The sequence below is a fragment of the Bos indicus genome, chromosome 1 (assembly GCF_029378745.1).
Source record: "Bos indicus isolate NIAB-ARS_2022 breed Sahiwal x Tharparkar chromosome 1, NIAB-ARS_B.indTharparkar_mat_pri_1.0, whole genome shotgun sequence".
Lineage (NCBI taxonomy): Eukaryota > Metazoa > Chordata > Mammalia > Artiodactyla > Bovidae > Bos > Bos indicus.
Genome location: NC_091760.1, coordinates 50,052,979 through 50,068,313, shown reverse-complemented (window position 1 = coordinate 50,068,313; position 15,335 = coordinate 50,052,979).

Here is a 15,335-nt window from a genome sequence, read left to right as displayed (position 1 = left end):
TGTGATTGTGGTTTCAATCTGTCTGTCCTCTGATGCCCTCTCTCAGTGCCTACCATCTTACTTGGGTTTCTCTTACCTTGGATGTGGGGTATCTCTTCACGGCTGCTCCCACAAAATGCAGCCGCTGCTCCTTACCTCAGATGTGGGCTAGCTCCTCTTGGTCATTTTACTCGGCCTCAAGCCTGAGGTAGCTCCTCTTGGCCATGCCTGTGCACCCTCACAGCTGCCATGCCTGTTTTTTTTAAGGCTAAAAAATTTTAATGCTCAAATCTCTTAGCCTTACCAGATCAAAAATTTAAGTATCAAAATAAAGGATAGAATGGATGTTAGAATAACTTAAGTTATTAATTTGTGTTGAAGACCGATGAAGTTATTACCACAATCATCATATAATAGGCTTAAAGAAAATGCAATTAAATCCTGGGCAAAAGGCAAAAGAAAACATATAGTTAGATGTTGAAAAATATAAGAATAGATAATAAAATTATCTTCATATATATTTTACAAATGGTGACTTGAAAATAAAATACTGACTTTTAATGTCACTTTTTATTCACACAAATTCTTCTACAGGCTAGAATGTTTATTGATGTTACATTTTCTTTTTTTATTAGAAATTTTAATAGAATTTTAACAGAATTAAATAGATTTTTAGTAGAACCTGTCATACATCTTTTTATTTTCATTTTCTTCTTTATTTTATTTTATATTTGAATATAGTTGATTGGTGAGGTCAATGGCACCCCACTCCAGTACTCTTGCCTGGAAAATCCCATGGATGGAGGAGCCTGGTAGGCTGCAGTCCATGGGGTCGCTAAGAGTCGGACACGACTGAGCGACTTCACTTTCGATTTTCACTTTCATGCATTGGAGAAGGAAATGGCAACCCACTCCAATGTTCTTGCCTGGAGAATCCCAGGGACGGGGGAGCCTGGTGGGCTGCCGTCTATGGGGTCGCACAGAGTCGGACACTACTGAAGCGACTTAGCAGCAGCAGCAGCGTAGTTGATTTACAGTGTTGTGTTTCAGGTGTACAGCAAAGTGATTTGTTATATATATACTTGTATCTACACTTTTTCAAATTTTTTCCCATTCAGGTTATTACAGAATATTGAGCACACTCCCCTGTTCTGCATGGTAATTCTTTTTTGGTTATCTATTTTAAATATAGCAGTGAGTACATGTTTGGGATTTACATTACCTTCTTTTGATATATTTTTATTCTTGTTATGGTAGCATAGTTTAGTTGTTCAGTTGCTGTCATGTCTGATTCTTTGCAACCCCATGGATTGCAGCATGCCATGCTTCCCTGTCCTTCACTATTTACCAGAGTTTGCTTAAATTCTTGTCTATTGAGTGGGTGATGCTATCTAATCATCTCATCCTCTGCTGCCCCCTTTCCTTTTGCCTTCAGTCTTTCCCAGAATGAGGGTCTTTTCCAATGAGTTGTCTCTTCCCATTAAGTGGCCAAAGTATTGGAACTTCAGCTTCAACATTAGTCCTTCCAGTGAATATTCAGGATTGATGCCGGGAAGGATTGAGGCATGGAGGAGAAGGGGGTGACAGAGAATAAGATGGGTGGATGTCAAAGCTGACTCAATGGACATGAGTTTATGTGAGCTCCCGGAGACAGTGAAGGACAGAGAAGCCTGGCAAGCTGCAGTCCATGAGGGTGCAAACAGTTGTACATGACTTAGTGACTAAACAATAACAGCAACTCTTTTTCAAACTTTTTCCCATACAGATCATAAGAGTGCATTGGGAAGAGTTCCCTGTGCTATACAGTAGGTCCTTATTAATTATCTATTTTGTATTTAGTAGGGTGTATGCTGCTGCTGCTGCTAAGTCACTTAAGTCATGTCCAACTCTGTGTGACCCCATAGACGGCAGCCCACCAGGCCCCGCTGTCCCTGGGTTTCTCCAGGCAAGAACACTGGAGTGGGTTGCCATTGCCTTCTCCAATGCATGAAAGTGAAAAGTGAAAGTGAAGTCGCTCAGTCGTGTCTGACAATTTGCGACCACATGGACTGCAGCCTATCAGGCTCCTCTGTCCATGGGATTCTCCAGGCAAGAGTACTGGAGTGGGGTGCCATTGCCTTCTCCAAGTAGGGTATATATGTCATTCCAAATCCCTCAATTTACCCCTCTCCCCATTTCCCCCCGGTAACAATAAGCTTATTATGAATTTAAATGTGTATTGTGTTTTGAAGGTATTTAAGTTTAAATTGTTGTTTTATGGATAATTTCCCCATTATTTGTTTATACCTTTATATTTCATGAAACTTTGTGTAGTAAATATGGATTCCGTTTTCTGCACAAAGAAAATACTTTTTACAAAACTTAATTGAATTCATGTAGTAAGTGCTTTGGCACCCCACTCCAGTACTCTTGCCTGGAAAATCCCATGGATGAAGGAGCCTGGTAGGCTGCAGTCCATGGGGTCGCTAAAAGTCAGACACGACTGAGCGACTTCACTTTCACTTTTCACTTTCATGTATTGGAGAAGGAAATGGCAACCCACTCCAATGTTCTTGCCTGGAGAATCCCAGGGATGGGGGAGCCTGGTGGGCTGCTGTCTATGGGGTCACACAGAGTCAGACATGACTGAAGTGACTTAGCAGCAGCAGTAGCAGTAAGTGCTTTACTGTGACATCAACAATTAGTACAAATGTTTCTTTGTGGCAAATTTGTAACTATGTACAAATTACTTTGACATATATAATTCATTCAAATAAATTGCTCACAAAATCATTCCTAAAAATATAATTTAAGCCATTTGACCAACATTACAAAAGTTACTTTTAATCTTTGTTTTTAATTTTTGAATTTCAATAAAATTAATAACTGTTACCTGTGTCATATTATTTTCTTAACACTTACTATGCACAAAACACTGGCCTTGCTGCTTGAAAGAGTTTAAAATGGTATAACTCATAGTCTTTATTCTTCAGGATCATACAATGATGTATGAAATTCAAATCAAAAAATATAAGTTAAATCTCTTTTTAAATAATTGGCTGCAAATGACCGAGATAGAATACAACTGTTGCTTGTTATCTACTTAATTTCAAAACTCAACTAACTTTTAGAGTGAGGTGGAAAACATAATAAAGAAGTTATAATATTTAGGGGGAAATCCATATCATATTTAGGAAAAAGTATTGGTTAAAGAGGGCTTCCCTGGTAGCTCAGATGGCAAAAAATCTGCCTGCTAAGCCGGAGATCCAAATTCCATTTCTGGGTGGGGAACAGCCCCTGGAGAAGGGAATGGCAACTCACTCCAGTATTCTTGCCTGGAGAATTCCATGGACAGAGGAACCTGGTGGCCTACAGTCCATGGGGTCACAAAGAGTCAGAAACAGCTGAACCACTAACATTTTTACTTTCTTCATTGGTTGTGCTGTGCTTAGTCGCTCAGTCATGTCCGACTCTTTGCAACCCCATTGACTGTAGCCTTCCAGGCTCCTCTGTCCGTGGGGATTCTCCAGGCAAGAATACAGGAGTGGCTTGCTGTTCCTTCCCCCAAGGGATTTTCCCAACCCGGGATCTAGCCCAGGTCTTGCACATTGCAGGTGGATTCTTTACCAGCTGAGCCAACAGGGAAGAGAAAGATTATAATCACCAACTCAGCCCAGCTGGTGACATCTTAATGGTTAAGAGCATTGGTTGGAATCTTATTGCAGAAATCAAATCCTGACCATGCTGCTTACTAGCTCTGGCTCCTTGAGTAATTGATTTAACCTGTCTATGATTCACTATTATCATCTGTATAATTGGAATTTGAGGTTAAAACTATTTATCATAAGATTGTTTTTACTGACTTAATATTTTTAAAATGATGTTAATAGTGATTGGCAAAACTTATGGGACTTCCTCGGTGGCTCAGACGGTAAAAGCATATGCCTACAATGTGGGAGACCTGGGTTCAATCCCAGGGTTGGGAAGATGTCCTGGAGAAGGAAATGACAACCCATCCAGTATTCTTGCCTGGAAAATCCCATGGATGGAGGGGCCTGGTAGGACAGGCCTAGACAGTCTGTGGGGTCGCAAAGAGTCAGACACAACTGAGCAACTTCACTTTGGCAAAACTTATATTTACATTATTATTATTTTTGTTATAATTGTGATGATAGAAGTATTAAGAACTTTGAGTTCTTGAGTAAGATTTTGGAGACATCCTGAACTCACACTCTGTACAACTTCAGCTCTAGCCTTAAGGTTGAATGGGAACCTGGATAAGGTCAATTGTTTATTTGATATTGCCCCATTAAGACAAACTACACATGTCTTGTATTTTTTAGAAGTAGGTTTTTAGAAACAAATAAAAAACTGGATTGTACATGCTCTTGTAAAAGATAGAACAGTTTAATAAGTCTCAAACCAAATGAATTTTAGATGTGATTCCAGATTCAGCTAGAGCAGATGTTGAAACACTGAGAAAAGTCCCCTTGAGAATCAGTTTTGCACTTAAAAACAAAGAAAATTAGCCAGCAAATTCAGCCTTGGAGGGAAAGTATAGACTGGTTTTATTGTAATGATTTGATAAATACTAGTTCTAATTATAAATGGAAATTTTAGAGAAGATCATTTTAGAAAATGTACACTACACTGAACAATAATGATCTTTGATGATTAGACTGTCTTTGAAAATTAACAATTCCTAAAGAAACTGTATCAGTAAATTAGAATGGATAGAAAAATATTTTTAAATAAAGATCCCAGGGATTTGTAACCCTCACCCTCAGCATAGAGATTTTGATGGAATAAACCTGGGGCGCAACCAGGGTTTTTTCCGTGTCCACAAGCCCTGAGTATGCTGAGCCAGGAGGTGACAGACTGACCCCACATTGAGAAGCACTTCCAGGTAACTGTGTGTGATTCTGTGTTCTGGAAGTGAGAAGCTTTTGCTGGAATCAGCTGGGCTGATAATGAAGTAGAGAGAAGCAGAAAAAGAACCAAAAAGAGAAATAAATATATGAAATATAGAAAATATTAATTTCAAGCAGATACTTTGCAATGCAACCTAAAGGAAATTCTTTAAATTTTCTATGACATAATAATTGTGATGAACCAGAAAAACACACAAAAAATGCACCTAAACTGGAAATTGCTTAAATGTCTAATGAAAAAGACATGGTTTAGTGAATTAATAAAAACCAGGCCATTTTTGGAAATTACAAAGAAACATGAGTAGTGTTTATTGTTAGGTTATTTGAAGAACATTTGAAAAGAATTGAATTTATATGTATGTATGCAAGGTAATATTTTTATTTTTTAGGAAATTATATTTAATTATATATAATTATTTCAACAACATATCATCATTTTGAGTAATAATCTATTTCAAATGGGCACATGTCCTTTATCATATCTAATGACATGTGTTTACAAACACAATTTTTTTTTTAATACACATAGTCTGAAAAAGTTATCTTTGGGAAACTACAATAGGCAGCCTAAATATTTCTGAGTCAGTTAATTATGCAAATGTAAAATTATGAATCAAGTAATATGATGATATCTACAATATATATACATATAATACACACACACACACGTAATTTTGTGATTATGTGTGCTAGATACATTGTTTATTAAACAACCTAAAATGCTGAATACTAGAAGTTTTGTGGTGCTCCTTTGCACATATGTTAGATTAATGACTTATAAAGTAGAAGAGAATATAAATTTTGTGTTTTATGATGCTGTCTTCTCCAAGGCATTTTTCTAAGTAGTAGATAAAACACTTGAAGAGTGTTTGAAAACATGTTTTTGAAGACTCCATTCAGCAGACTTTTTCTTTTAAAAACAGGAGTTTACATTGTTGCATCTCTGTCTCTTTTAGAAGTTATTCATAGGTGTGTGAAGACCACATTTTGGAATGTACAGGCAAAGGGACTAGGCTGAGAGTTAAGGAGCTCAGTTTCAAAGGTTATATGTTTCAGTAAAGAACTGTAATTTCAGGGTTAAAAAAAACTCTTCATGATCACAAAACATCCATATATTGATCTCTTAAGCCCATTAAATATGAAAGTTAAAATTTATGTACCCAAGCAATATACTAGAAATCTTGATCATTTAGAAGGATTATGAATCTGAGTGTGGAAGACATGAAGGAAGAAGTCATTGATCTTAGCAATGTTCCCAGGGAGGAAGCCAAATGATGCATCAGTGCCCGATGATCATGATTACATCTTTATTCTTCATTTCTGGAGAAAGCAACAGTTAGACGGATAGCTTCTGTATGCTACTACTGTGATTGAAGTTCTTTTTTGAGGGAGTGGGGAAGAATAAGTCAGTATTGCTTGGTCATTGCATTTTGTACTTCTTGGAACACAATTCTATTGCTGTGGTAAGCAGGTGTTTTTAAATGTCCAGCTCTAATCCCTAGAACCTGAGATATGATATCATGCTTACGACTGTCGTGTTATATGGCATGATTTACCTTAAAGTAAGGAGACTGTCTGGGATTATCCATGCAGGCCCTATATAATCACATAAGCTTTTAAATAGAACTTTCTTTAGCTGGTAGCAGAAGCAAATGTCAGAGAGATATGAAGTCTGAGAAGGACTCAACACATTCTCGTTTTTTAGAGGTGGATGGAGTCACATGAGAAGACATGTAAGTAGCCTTCAGGACCAGAGAGAGGCCCCTGACATCCAGCCAGGAACAGAGATCTCAGTTCAGCCACTGTAAAGAACTGGATTCTGTCAAAAGCTTGATTTGGAAGCAGATTCCTTTCAAAACTTCTAGATAAGAGCCATTTCTGGTCCAGCTGAACTTACTTAAAATGACCTATAGAGTTGTGAGGTAATAGATAGCTGTTGTTTTAAGCAAAGTCTGTGGTAATTTGCCACACAGCAATAGAAAATCAAAGCATAGTTTGAAAGATTTATGTCATTGTGATTAATTTTAATGTCATATATATGTTATATATTAGAGACATGAAAAGTACTAAAATCACGTAATTAGTGCTGTTCAAGTGAATTGAGTTTCCATATTTATGACTGACCCAACCCTACCTCCTTTTAATTCCTTTCTTGTGTCCACAGTTTGTACACATTCTTTCCTATTAGCCCTGTAGATGTGAATACAGTATATTCTGTTACCATTAATATGATATTTGCTTCTCCACAAGGTATTAAAAAATGCTTTAAGTAAATCTCAGTTATTGTATGTGTCTGTATGTTAGACACTTAGTCGTGTCTGACTCTTTACAACCCCATGGAGGGTGCCCATCAGACTCCTCTGTCCATGGAATTCTCCAGGCAAGAATACTGAAGTGGGTTGCCATTTAGTTATCCTTATGTTTGGGCTTCCCACGTGGCGCTAGTGGTAAGAACCTCCTGCATTGCAGGAGACATAAGAGATGCAGGTTCGATCCCTGGGTCAGGAAGATCCCCTGGAGGAGGGCATAGCTACCCACTCTAGTATTCTTGCCTGGAGAATCCCATAGACAGAGGAGCCTGGCAGGCTACAGTCCATGGGGGCTGTACAGAGTTGGACAGGACTGAAGCGACTTAACACGCATACACACATCTTTATGTTTACAGGTTAAGTTATGCTTTTCTTTACAAAAGAAACTAGTGATATACTTTTAATACGTTTATGTGTGATATTTTAGTCACAGAATAGCTTTGTGTGGTATCTCTGAGAAGTGCTTTTCTCTTTCTCTCTGTCTTTACTTAATCACATAGCCTATCACTAACACCACAAGCAGACAAACAAAAATCAAAAAGAGACAGAGAAGACTTGGCACAAAACAGATGTTATCTTTGAATTTCTCATAGCACCTAGAATTATGTCTTGTATATAATTGCTACAATACATATTTTAAGAACATATTTATGAATCACTTACTTGGTCTATATATTCAAATTGTCCTCATTTAGGTTTTCATTGATTTGGTTTCAACATAATTTCAAAAAAATGGGGTAGCTTGCTTGCAGATAAAGGAATAATAACAATTCAGACTCAGGACAAATTCAGAGCATGTAAAATCTGAGTGTCCTTCAACTTCATGATCTTGTATATTCTAGGAAAGGCTATGTTCACTTCTCTAGCCAACAGCCCTACGAACGAAGTATCCTAGTCCTTACTGCATCTCTTTTCTCAGCAACTGTCTGCAGCTCCTCTTCTCTACTGTTTCTTTGAGACCCTCAGTGTCTGTGGCTTCAGCATGTAACTGCTGTTATTCATTACTACAGCTATTGTTGATGTTTTAGGCTCCATTAAGGCACCGCAGATGGTGGCAATGACTTATCTGTGACCTCAAATGCCTTCGGACACTTGATCCTGATTGCAATGCTTTATTATCCTCTCCTGTTGAACACTGAATTTTCCATTTTTCTCGAAGTGTGCAGGGTCTCTGTGTAGGGGGTTGGGGAAGGGGTTAGTGGAAACACTGAATCTGAGTGGAATCTGATGCATCTGTGTCCTGAATGTAGAACAACCACCTCCTTTGACCCAAGACACTCCCTTTGCAATTTGAGCTTACTCTGTTGGATATACTTTTCACTTCATAAAGCATTTCTTTCAAGTATACTTACTTTATACTTAAAAAAAAGAATCTGCATTCTACTGAAATATGTAGATATGTTGGTGAATTGGTAACAATCCAATTATGACCATGGCAGTTCATGGCTAAAGGCATATGCATTTAGGTATTTCATACATTTTAAAATAGTTGAGGACATTTTATTTCACTAAAAACAGAGAGAAATTTCAGAGAATCATTAGTTCTTACTCAGTTGGGACACCAACATATACATTTAAAATGTTCATAAAAATGTCCTAAGATAATTCTTTAGGACTAACAAGGGTATACTCCCCTTTACATACAATTTATGAATTTGTTAGTATTTTAACAAGTAAGAATTTGCTTTTACAGCAAATTGTCTGATATATTAAAATATAGATCTGACTCAATACAGGTTTTGAGTTTCTCAAATGACAGCTTTATCATTATGTGAAAAGTTTTGTTATTTTTGCTATCTATTCTGTTTTTCAACAGAGATGGGGAAATATATTTCATTTCTATTTTGCCATCCCCCTGTGCACTCACATGCAACTTTTTACTGAAGAATGTTTAATTTGCCAAACACCATTTTAATGTAGCATACAATAAATTACTAGAACATTGTACCTTAGAACACGTGCCACATTCCAATTAAAGCAATGATTTTTGTTCATCTGGCCACCCAAGAAGGTGTCATACATTTTGATTTTTTAATTCATTCTATGTGTCATGAAGCATTTTCATCCAGAAAGCCTTTATTATGAAGAAATTTTTTTTTCTTGACAAAATGTGAGGAAAGGCCCTTAAATTCTAGATGTCATAATTCATCTGAATGAAAAGATCTGGACCCTTAAATAGCTAAAAAATAATGTAGACTATCTCTTTATTCAGCATATTAATGAAAATGAGCAAGAATTTCTTCTTTCTTTTTTATCCTGGCCAGTTTCCAAAGTTGGCTCTCAGTTTTTAATCATATGTCTTGATATCTATAGCCTGTTAAAAATGAGTAACAATCACAAGTCTATGATGTGACTGTTGTCCTTTTACGTGGCATGTATGCTAAATGCTAATGTACATAAATTAGTGCCTAATATACATATACTATTAAATGGGGTTGAATTCATCCACAGGGATTCAATAAAAAATTATTGTCTAATTTTGGTCAACCAATTTCTATGTCATGAGGATAATCCCTCCCTCCAAAACCTTGTATAAAATGACCTTTAATCATATAACTTTTAACATTTGCTCTCAATTTCCTCTTCCTTTAACTGAGGCAGACACAAAAGCTGCTCTGATATGTGGCTAGTGAGAAAGACAGTAGCTGTCATTGTCCCTGCATGAACTGGATATCTGAAAAGGGTAATGCTGGTGTTTGAAACTTCAATGTTCTTTTTGAATTTTGGGCCCTGGATACTACTCATTTCACCTTAAAATGATCTGTCAATGCATTTTAAGTATATTGTATGTATTTCTAGCTTATTTTAGAATTAATAAATGGAATGATATTATTTTGGCGAATTTCTTGTTTATTTCTTTTAATGTTAACTGTCCCCCATCATCCTATTTTAAAAGTGAGAAAATAATGTTTAGAGCAGATATTTGGTATATTTATAGCACAGCTCATCACCCCTTCCTTTTTAATTTGTTGTTTTGTCTTGGACTCTAAAAGCTACTGTGGTACATGCTAAGTGACTGAATCAGATTGGACGTCAGAGTCCCTAAGGATAATGAAGAATGGAAGAGTAGAACTTCTATCGTATATTGGTCTCTACTGGAAGTGTTAATTGATGAATAGAAAGTAAAAATTTGATTTGGCTACTGAAACTTGTGAAGTCCTGGAATTATTTGTCTTTGGTTCCTGGATGTTGTCAAAATTAATGCACAGATAAATAAAATTCATGAATGGCTGAATTTGAGAACTCCTGGTCTTCCAACACCAGTACCCTATCTCTCAGAGAAAAGCTTATCTTTAGATAGAGCATCATTTGTGCATGTGTGTGTGTGTGTGTGTGTATGTGTGTGCTCGGCTATGTTCTACTCTTTGAGACCCCACTGACTACAGATTGGCAGGTTCTTCTGTCGTTGGAATTTTCCAACCAAGAATACTGGAGTGGGTTGCCATTTCCTACCCTAGTGGATCTTCCCAACCCAGGGTCAAACCGTATCTCCTGTTTTGGCAGGCAGATTCTTTACCACTGTGTCTCCTGGCAAGCCCAATGTCATTTGTACAGTCCATTTATTTTACCTCTTAATATATGCTGGCTAAATTACATTATCTCTTAGGCTACCTGCCCCCTCTTTCAATTTGCCCCACTGTTTGAATGTCTTTCCTAAACAGAACATTCTTACACATAGAAACACACACACACACACACACACACACACCTCCTTATTCACTTAGAATTCATTTTTTTACTCCCTTACATTATAGCATAGAAATTGATTATGCCTGTTTCCCTTATATATTATATTCTTCCCTGGTATCCCATCCTACAATTTTAGTAGTTTTATTAATCATCATTTTAAGGTTTCAGTTGTAGACTTGTGTGCCAATTCTATTAGTTTCTCGAGGTTGACGTAACACATGGCCACAAACTGGATAAGTTAAAACAGAAATGTACAATCTGTCAGTTTTAGAGGCCAGAAACCTGAACTCGAGATGTCAGCAGGACCCTGCTCCCTCCAGAAGCTCCAGGCTAGATTCCATTCTTCCAGCTGCTGTTGTCTGTTGATTACATGACTGTAATCTCTGTTTCCATAGCCACCCTGCCTCCTCCTCTTCTGTCTGTCAAATCTCCCCTGTGTGCTTCTTATAAGGACACTTGTCCTTGGTTTAAAGCCCATCCTGGTGATCCAGGGTGATCTCATCTCAAAATCCTTAACTTAATTACATCTGAAAAGACCCTTTTCCCTAATAAGGCAACTCTCACTCGTTCCAGGGATTTTGTATATCCTTTGGAGGGCCATTTCTCCGCCTCCTACATCAATATCACCCTACAAGATTCTTGAGCTCATGTGTTTCTTTTTTCCCATTCTTACCAAGGAAAAAGTAACTGGAAACTGTTTTGCTTAAAAAGGAACACATTACACTTTCAATCATTACACAGGGAGGGATTGCTGTCTAATGAAAATATTCTTCCTAAGTTTCAGAAGTAGAGGTTGAAAATCTAGGTCAACGCCTTTGGAATTAGTTTTCAGTGAAGTCCTCTATGTTTTGTTGTTCGTTGTTCAGCTGCCCAGTCATGTCTGACTCTTTGTGACCCCATGGACCGCAGCACCCCAGGCCTCCCTGTCCCTTACCATCTCTTAAGTTTGTCCAAGTTCATGTTCATTGTATCAGTGATTCCATCCAGTTATCTATCCTCTGACACCCTCTCCTCCTTCTGCCCTCAATCTTTGCAAGCATCAGGGACTTTTCCAATGAGTTGGCTGTTTGCATCAGGTGATCAAAATATTGGAGCTTCAGCTTCAACATCAGTCCTTCCAATGAGTATTCAGGGTGATTTCCCTGAAGATTGACTGGCTTGATCTCCTTGCTGTCCAAAAGACTTTAAAAATCTTCTCCAGCACCGCAATCTGAAGGCATCAACTCTTCGGAGCTCTGCCTTATTTATGGTTCAGCTCTCACAGCTGTATGTGACCACTAGGAAGACCATAGCCTTGACTATATGGACCTTAGTTGGTAGAGTAATGTCTCTGCTTTTCAAAGTGCTGTCTAGGTTTGTTATAGCCTTCCTGCCAAGAAGCAATTGTCTTCTGTTTTCATGACTGCAGTCAACATCTGCAGTGATTTTAGAGCCCAAGAAGAGGGAATCTGTCACTGCCTCCACATTTTCTGCTTCTATTTGCCATGCAATAATGGGGTCGGATGCCATGACTTTAGTTTTTTTAATGTTTAGTTTTAAGCCGGCTTTTTCACTCTCCTCCTTCACCCTCATCTAGAGGCTCTTTAGTCCTCTTTACTTTCTGCCATTAGAGTGGTATCATGCACATATCTGAGGTTTTTGATGTTTCTCCCTCTACACATATGGATTACATCATTTGAAATAAATCAGGAATTATATAACAAGATTTAACCATTGCTCTGAAAACAATAATTTTCAATTTGACTTATTCGAATCCTTAAGTGATATGTAATGCCAGATTAAAGAGTGAGAAAGATAACATATAAATGGAAACCAGAACAGTCTGCAACAAGAAGAAAATGCTAGTTTCACTTGAGAATCTCAAGTACTTCCCCAAATAAAGATATACTTGCATGGTGTAGATATTCTCTGTTCATATTTTGCTAACAACACATTTCCTGATACTGCCTCAAATTTTATATCTGAATTAAAAATATAGATGACTATTTTACACTTAAGTTTATAGCTCTCAGGACTATGGTGTTCATTAATAGCTGTAACTTTGAGATACTGTTACTGTTTAGGTTAATGTAATATTTCATCCCACCTTAAGCTATGAACAAAGCTAGTGGAGGTGATGGAATTCCAGTTGAGCTATTTCAAATCCTGAAAGATGATACTGTGAAAGTGCTACATTCAATACGCCACCTAATTCGGAAAATGCAGCAGTGGCCACAGGACTGGAAAAGGTCAGTTTTCATTCCAATCCCAAAGAAAGGCAATGCCAAAGAATGCTCAAACTACCACACTATTGCACTCATCTCACATGCTAGTGAAGTAATGCTCAAAATTCAAGCCAGGCTTCAGCAATATGTGAACTGTGAACTTCCTGATGTTCAAGCTTGTTTTAGAAAAGGCAGAGGAACCAGAGATCAAATTGCCAACATCTGCTGGATCATGGAAAAAGCAAGAGAGTTCCAGAAAAACATCTATGTATGCTTTATTGACTATGCCAAAGCCTTTGACTGTGTGTGGGAAATTCTGAAAGAGATGGGAATACCAGACCACCTGACCTGCCTCTTGAGAAACCTATATGCAGGTCAGGAAGCAACAGTTAGAACTGGACGTGAAACAGCAGACTGGTTCCAAATAGGAAAAGGAGTATGTCAAGGCTGTATATTGTCACCCTGCTTATTTAACTTATATGCAGAGTACATCATGAGAAACACTGGGCTGGAAGAAGCACAAGCTGGAATCAAGATTGCTGGGAGAAATATAAATAACCTCAGATATGCAGATGACACCACCCTTATGGCAGAAAGTGAAGAGGAACTCAAAAGCCTCTATATGAAAGTGAAAGTCGAGAGTGAAAAAGTTGGCTTAAAGCTCAACATTCAAAAAATGAAGATCATGGCATCTGGCCCCATCACTTCATGGGAAATAGATGGGGAAACAGTGTCAGACTTTATTTTTGGGGGCTCCAAAATCACTGCAGATGGTGACTGCAGCCATGAAATTAAAAGACGCTTACTCCTTAGAAGGAAAGTTATGACCAACCTAGGTAGCATATTCAAAAGCAGAGACATTAAATTTTCCAACAAAGATCCGTCTAGTCAAAGCTATGGTTTTTCCAGTGGTCATGTATGGATGTGAGAGTTGGACTGTGAAGAAAGCTGAGCACTGAAGAATTGATGCTTCTGAACTGTGGTGTTGGAGAAGACTCTTGAGAGTCCCTTGGACTACAAGGAGATCCAACCAGTCTATTCTAAAGGAGATCAGTCCTAGGTGTTCTTTGGAAGGAATGATGCTAAAGCTGAAACTCCAGTACTTAGGCCACCTCATGTGAAGAGTTGACTCACTGGAGAAGACTCTGATGCTGGGAGGGATTGGGGGCAGGAGGAAAAGGGGACGACAGAGGATGAAATGGCTGGATGGCATCACTGACTCGATGGATGTGAGTTTGAGTGAACTCTGGGAGTTGGTGATGGACAGGGAGGCCTGGCGTGCTCCAATTCATGGGGTCTCAAAGAGTCAGACACGACTGAGCAACTGAACTGAACTGAACTGAACTGAACTAAGTTTCCAAGCTCTCAATTAATTAAGCAACTGTAGTGAAGTTTAAATGAGCCTTTATCCTGGTAAACGATGTGCATTGGTAATTTTTTGGAAAGTAAGAAGAAAAGTGATCACTTATAAGTAAATGTGTATTTTTTCCAAAGGGAAAAATTATTAAAAATGTTTTTGCCTTATAATTTTTTTCTCCAGAGACTGTCATTCTAGTCTGCTAACATGACTTTTTTGTTTTCCCACCTGGACTATACTTGTGTGTGTGTGAGAGAGAGAGAGAGAGTGCTATATGTATATATCAGGTTTTGTTGTTGTTGTTTAGTTGCTGTCATGTCTGACTTTTTTGAGACACCATAGACTATAGCCCACCAGGCTCCTCTATCCATGGAATCCTCCAGGCAAGAATACTGGAGTGGGTTACCATGCCCTCCTCCATGGGATCTTTCCCACCTAGGGATCAAACCCACATCTCCTGAATTGCAAGAGGATTCTATTTATCTCTGAGCCACTCAGGAAGCCCATATGTATTAGGTAGACTTCCTTACATATATTTATTGACTGCATTCATCTATTGTATAACGTAATACACAGGTTTTGTTTTTTTTTTAAGATAACAATTTTAACAACCTTCCCATACACAAAAATTAATCATCGTAACTGATTATACTAAAACACTATGTTTCTAGAATGCTATCAAACTGTTCCTTGCTATTAGACATGTCTCTCAGTTAACTGGTGGAATAAGAGCAATCTGAATTAAAAGAGTAGTAATAATATGGTTGAATGGGGGAAACAGGAAATTGACTTCTATATATTTCTGTGAGTCATTCTCACACATTTCAGAAGCACAAGAAGATATACAGATGACTATTGTGTGAATAAATAATAATTCTATCATAGT